General features: G+C 40.9%; 1 pseudogene; it reads right to left on the bottom strand.

Moving 5' to 3' along the window:
• Positions 1 to 2281: 2281 nt before the first annotated feature.
• LOC112826159 (peroxiredoxin-1 pseudogene) lies at positions 2282 to 3202 on the bottom strand (annotated as a pseudogene).
• Between the last annotated feature and the right edge of the window lie 3389 nt (positions 3203 to 6591).

Raw genomic sequence — 6591 nt, 5'->3', positions numbered from 1 at the left:
CTCCGTACCTAACTTTGCTTCTCAAAATAACATCTTGTACCTGAATATTACCTTAGGTTAAGAAGAGCTTCATGATTCTATTCAGAGTCATGGTTAAGAGCTCAATTGTTGGGCTCACGGATTTGAATTTCTTTTCTGGCACAATGACCTTGCATAGGCCACCACAACCTCTCAAAGATTCTCTTTGCTCATTTAAAAGGTGCAGATAATAATATCTACCTCCTCCACTTGTTATGAGGATTAAATGAGAGAATATACGAAATGGCAACAGCTAAACCATAGCATGACATCAAGTGTAAAGAAGATGGTCAAAATCTGTGGCTCTTTTTTTATTCCTGTAGGTCTATATCACTTGTCACCAGGTCAAGAAGTCTTAAATTAACTCTACATAATTAAATACAAATTCAGCAAAGAATTTTGGAGGACAGATGAACAAGACAGAAAAGGGGTTCATAGAGTAAACTATCAATATATGAAGACCATTAGCAGTAGATGTGTATTTTCAAATCAGAACACAAACAGTTGGGTAATAGGCAATTTGGGAGATTATTATTTCAATAAACAGACCCACTGACCTCCGAACTAAATGAAATGATAATTTTGGCTTAAACACTACACAAGCTATTTTCTCAGTAAATGGACCTAGAAGTAGAAGAAATCTGATTTAACAAATATTTTTCTTTCCTGGAATTCATTAATCATTTATAATTTATCAGAGAAAAAAATGGCCCAAATGTGGAAGAGAACAACTAGTTAAAATTTAACAAACCTAAGAGATACCAGACTGAATGCAGGGCCAATGTAGGCTACTAAATCACTGTTGATCATTTTCTCTCAAAGAACATCTTATCTAATAAAATTCTGATTGAGATTGTGGCAGAAAGCAAGCCTTTTCTCTAAAAGTATGATTATGCATTTCAGGTCTAATGCAAGTCAGTAAAAGCCAAAAATACAAGTACTCTACTTCTCAAGTTGGATATGATACAAGGCTCAGTCGGTTAAGTCTGACTCTTGATTTCAGCTCAGATCTTGATCTCAGGGTAGTGAATTCGAAAGCCCCACGTTAGGCTCCACACCCAGAGTGGAGCCCTACTTAAAAAAATTGGATATGATAGAATGTCCAATTTCCTCAATTTCAGTGTCTATCAACCTTATGCTTATGAGATTTTATATATGTGTGTGTGTGTATAAATATAAAATTTAACACAAAGTAATGAATTGTTACCTTAAATTCAACAAAGCAACACTTAATGGTCTTCAGCAAAGAGAACCACTGTGACAACATGCTCTGTCGGAACACATTCTGCATGAACTCTCATACTAATAGGAAGTACACCTTCTCACAAGGCGTGCAGTCCAGTTCCATTTAACATTTCATCTTGGAATGGTGGCATTAATTTTGGTGGAATTTCCACCTAAATTAGACAACCAGATGCTTTCTTCTTCGGGGAGCATTACAGAATTAAACTGTGGTTAGTTACAATAGGTCATTTATTAAAGAAAACTTTCTAGAGCCTGAACAACAAAGCTTGCTCCCCATGAGCCAAATCTACCAATAATGGTCAATCTTAGAATTTTATGAAATGAAGTACTTATTTTCACAAGTTCCAATTTGCACTTGAAAACATTTGGTAATTCATAATCCTTATAAGCATTTACTTAACATTTTCTATAAATCAGGCAATGTGCTCAGCACATTATTTCATTGAATCCTGGTAACAATCTTAGGAAGTAGGCATTGTATTATAAATATGATTTCTACTTTATCAACACAGATACTGAAACTGAGAGAGGTTAAGTGACTTGTATGGAATGACATACCTCGTGGATTGTAGAAATGGGATTTAAACCCAGGCAGATGGACTCCAGAGCTCTTAACAACTACCTATGCATATTCTCTTCAATAGGGCTACACTCTCCTTAGAAGGCAATGCTTTTGTCATCTTTTATATTTAAATTTTTAAGAATCAAGAAATAGTTACTAATACAACAAATAAATCATTGTGAATGATCGCTAATTACATGTTTTAATTATATGTACTTTGGGGAAGTAAAATGTGCATAGATTCAAAATTCTAAAGACACAGAGTATACAGAAAAATGGAGGTTTTTCCCCAACTTTGTCCTTCATTCTTCTACCCCGTACCTCTGTAGATTCTAGTGTATAATCTTTAAATGATATTCGGTGTATATGCTAACATGCATGTATATATATTCTGTTGTCTTTTATATTTTGCCTTTTGCATATAGTGTTTTGTTTTGTTTGGCTAGGAAGTTTTTTTTTTTTTTTTCTCGGTTCAAGTTTAATAGAAACAAAAGACAAAACGTGATGCCCTGCTACTGTACATACAGTTGGCCTGCCCCATAACAGCTCAGGCCCTTCTCTCCAGAAAAGAAAGGCTGGCCTCCCCAACCCCTGCAGAAAAGGCCTGTCCTGTCCCCATACCACATCTGCACAGTCTAAAGTCTTATGTTCTAAGCGTGACAATAATACAAGAGAGATTTTGTTTTCATGGCCACCCACTGCAGCCCAGCCCTAAAACGACCCGGCGCTCACTTCTGCTTAGAGAAATATTCTTTGCTCTTCTGGACATCAGGCTTGATGGTATCACTGCCAGGCTTCCAGCCAGCTGGGCACACTTCCCCATGCTTGTCAGTAAACTGGAAGGCCTGAACCAGTCGCAGAGTCTCATCCACAGAGCGGCCTACAGGAAGGTCATTTACCGTGATCTGCCTAAGGATACCTTTATCGTCAATGATAAAGAGGCCCCTGAAGGAGATGCCTTCATCAGCCTTTAAGACTCCATAGTCCTGAGCAATGGTGCGCTTGGGGTCTGATACCAAGGGAATGTTCTGGGGCCCAGTCCTCCTTGGTTCTTGGGTGTGTTGATTCGTGCCAGGTGACAGAAATGAGAATCCACAGAAGCACCAATCACTTGACAGTTGAGTTTCTTAAATTCTTCTGCCCTGTCACTGAAAGCAATGATCTCCGTGGGGCACACAAGGTGAAGTCAAGAGGGTAAAAGAAGAACACAATGTATTTTCCTTTGTAGTCAGATAGGCTGAGATCTTTGAACTGGCCATCTGGCATAACAGCCGTGGCTATGAAGTTGGGGGCAGGATGCCCAATTTTGGCATTTCCCGAAGACATCTTGCTATCAGCGGCTCTGAGAGCAAAAAGGCCGAAAACAAGGCAGGAAGAAGACGCCTAGGAAGTTTTTTTATGTAGTCAAAATTCAACAACGTTTTCTGGGGTTTTGTGTCATATTTAAATTGACCTTCCATACTCAAGTATTATGAATGATTTCTCTCATTATTCTTCTAGTATTTTTTTAAATTTTAATTTATTATGTTACGTTAATCACCATACATTACATCATTAGTTTCTGATGTAGTGTTCCATGATTCATTATTTGTGTATAACACCCAGTGCTCCATTCAGTACGTGCCCTCTTTAATACCCATCACCAGGCTAACCCATCCCCCACCCCCCTTCCCTCTAGAACCCTCAGTTTGTTTCTCAGAGTCCATAGTCTCTCATGGTTTGTCTCCCCCTCCGATTTCCCCCCTTCATTTTTCCCTTCCTACTATCTTCTTCTTCTTCTTCTTTTTTAACATATAATGTATTATTTGTTTCAGAGGTACCGATCTGTGATTCATCAGTCTTACACAATTCACAGCGCTCTAGTATTTTTATATTTAAATATTTATTTAATCTGGAATTTTAAAAAAAGATTTTATTATTTATTTGAGAGAGAGAGAGCACAAGCGGGGTGAGGGGCAGAGGGAGAAGTGGACTACCTGCTGAGTAGGGAGCTCAATGCAGGGCTCCATCCCTGGACTCCAGGATTGTGACCTGAGACAAAAAAAGGCAGACACTTAACCAACTGAGCCACCCAGGCGCCCATTAATCTGGAATTTGTTTTTTGGCTTAAGAAGTTAGGTACACATGACACTTAATTTTTTTCCCCAGATAGCTTCCTAATTGTCCTAACACCAGGCTAATGCCATAACTGAATAATTTTAAAGGCTTACTTTCAGCCCACTTCAATTCAATTGTCATCAAATCATTACTGAGTGTTAAATATTGCAATACCCATGAAATTAAGTTTACAATCTAATAAGGCGGCCGTAGCATGTATATATACAACAGAAAATTGCTCTAAGTGCTATGAAAGAGGTAGAGCTGGCCTCCAGAATTGCGGGTTCGGTTTTGGAGGGGTAGGAATCGTAAAACAGGGCCTTCAGGTTGTGTAGGATTTTGACAGCCACAGATGCAGGAGTGTATATGAAGTTAATCCAGGGAGACAGAGTGACATATAATAGGAAGAACACCATGTGAAAGGAAGGACTAGATGGTGCATCCTAAGGGGATGTTACACAATTCAGTCCGGCTGGACTAGAGGGTATTGGAAATAGAATCAAGAGAGAAAGTGCAGTGAAAGTAGGAAGGACATTTCTTATGTTTACATTCATTAGGATAGAAGATAGGAAGTCATTAAAGGTTTTTGAGCAGGTGAATGTCAGGATCAGAGCTACATTTATAGGAAGAGGAACCTGCCAACAGTGTGACAAATGGTTTGGAGGAGGACTTGACCAGAATGTTGGAAGTGAAGCAAGTTAACAGGCAGTCTACACAAGCAGTGTAGACAAGAAATAAAAAGGCCTCCTCTATGGTGTTGGCCATGGAAATAGAAAGTAGAAAGAAAGGAGAAGTGACAGTGGGAAAATAGTTTTAATAGCAAGTTTTGACAACCAATTAGATGAGTGATAAGGAGGGAGGTTGAAGAAGATGGGCTGGGGGTGTGGTGATGTGATTGGCAATAACTGGTAAGTCAGAGAGGACAGCTATTAAGAGGGAAAGAAAAGGCAACACACTTGATTTTGTTATATTCACTTTGTTATGATGATTATGGATTATTTACCGAGTAGGAACATCTATCCGTTTTAAGTCAAAACGAATACTCCTTTGTAAGGATTAAACAGCGAAGTGTTGGTATTTCTTTCAATCTAGATGTATTTCTTCCATTCACATATTTAATTAAAATTTGCTAAGCTTGGTTTCAGAGGACAAAATGAAGGATAATAAAAAACAAGGGTATTAATAAGAGCGGTAATGCACAACTGTAAATTATCAATAAGAGATGAAGATAAACATGTTTTCCCAATATACAAGGAAACTCTAGGGGCAGAGTGAAAAGGGACAGCCCCTCCTCAATATCTTGTTTTGCCCTTTTCCTCCAGCTATGCTTCTAGTCACATATATGGGATGTGGAGTTTCCTAGCCCCTATATCCAGGTTTTCCTCTGAGGTGACAAGATGGATCCTCAGGGAAAACAGAGTAGGCTCCGGTTTCCACTCCGCGGTTGATGTGGTGCCACACCAGCTAATTCTTCCAGGCAAAGGGAAGAGTGGAGCTTCAATGCTCACTGCAAATGGAGAGCCTGTGAAAGTGGTCAACACACCGGTGAAGCTGATCAAAAGGTACGAACTTCCGGTTATAAAACACGACCTGGGGTGGGTGGGGCGCGCCTGGGTGCCTCAGTCGTTAAGCGTCTGCCTTCGGCTCAGGTCATGATCCCAGGGTCCTGGATCTAGCCCCGCATCGGGCTCCCACCCTCGCATCGGGGTCCCATCCCCCGCATCGGGGTCCCTGCTCGGCGGGAAGCCTGCTTCTCCCTCTCCCACTCCCCCTGCTTGTGTTCCCTCTCTCGCTGTGTCTCTCCCTGTCAAATAAATAAATCAAATCTTAAAAAAAAAAAAAAAACACGACCTGGGGATATAATGTACCACATGGTGGTTATAGTTAATGACATTGCACTGCATATTTCAAAGTTGCTGAGGGAGTAGATCTTGAAAATTCTTGATACGAGGGGGAACAAAAGTATTTTGTGACTACGTGTGAATGTTAACTAGACTGATGATGGTGATAATTTTGCAATATATGCAACTATCGAATCAGCATGTTGTACACCCGAAACTGATGTAATGTTATCAATCAATTACATCTCAACTGAAAAAACAAACAAACAAACAAAACACAAAGAAAATGGTCAATACAAAGGGGCAGGAATATATTTCCAGGTCATTCATTCATTCCTAGGAATACTGCCCTATGGGGACCCGCTGCTTCCACCAGGCAGGCAAAGGCTCCTCCTGCCACAGCCCCAGGTTAAAAATAGGTATGTTACCTCCTCCCTTGGCCAAGAAAGGACTTGCACTAAGTACGATTATGGCACCAGGCTTCATCTTCAGGTGGGGGCGGGTTTGTTCTGGTCGAGGTCAGCCCTCCGTATTTGCTCTCAGCCCCGTACTGGAAGAGGTTGCAACACGCAGCTTCCGGGCCCCCTCCCTCCGCACAGCAAGAGCTAATGCTTCACTGGCCTTTGCAGATGAATGTGCACTTCAGGGGGAGAAAGTTTGAGCCGAGCCAAAAAGGAGGAGCTTACACCCGTGTGCCAAATCTGGGAACCTGACTGAGTACGGGGTGGGAGCCAGGATGAGGAAAAAGCCGGCAAAGACCTCCCCACCACGCTGGAAAGAAGGCCCCGTGATCAGCACCAGCCACTGGCTGTGCTGGCCACCCTTGCA

Source organism: Callorhinus ursinus, unplaced genomic scaffold, assembly GCF_003265705.2.
Source record: "Callorhinus ursinus isolate GAN/ISIS: 27379988/994484 unplaced genomic scaffold, GSC_fseal_2.0 scaffold4, whole genome shotgun sequence".
NCBI classification, from domain to species: Eukaryota; Metazoa; Chordata; class Mammalia; order Carnivora; family Otariidae; genus Callorhinus; species Callorhinus ursinus.
The sequence above is the reverse complement of the archived record's forward strand: the minus strand, read 5'-3'. Positions and strand labels throughout refer to the sequence as shown.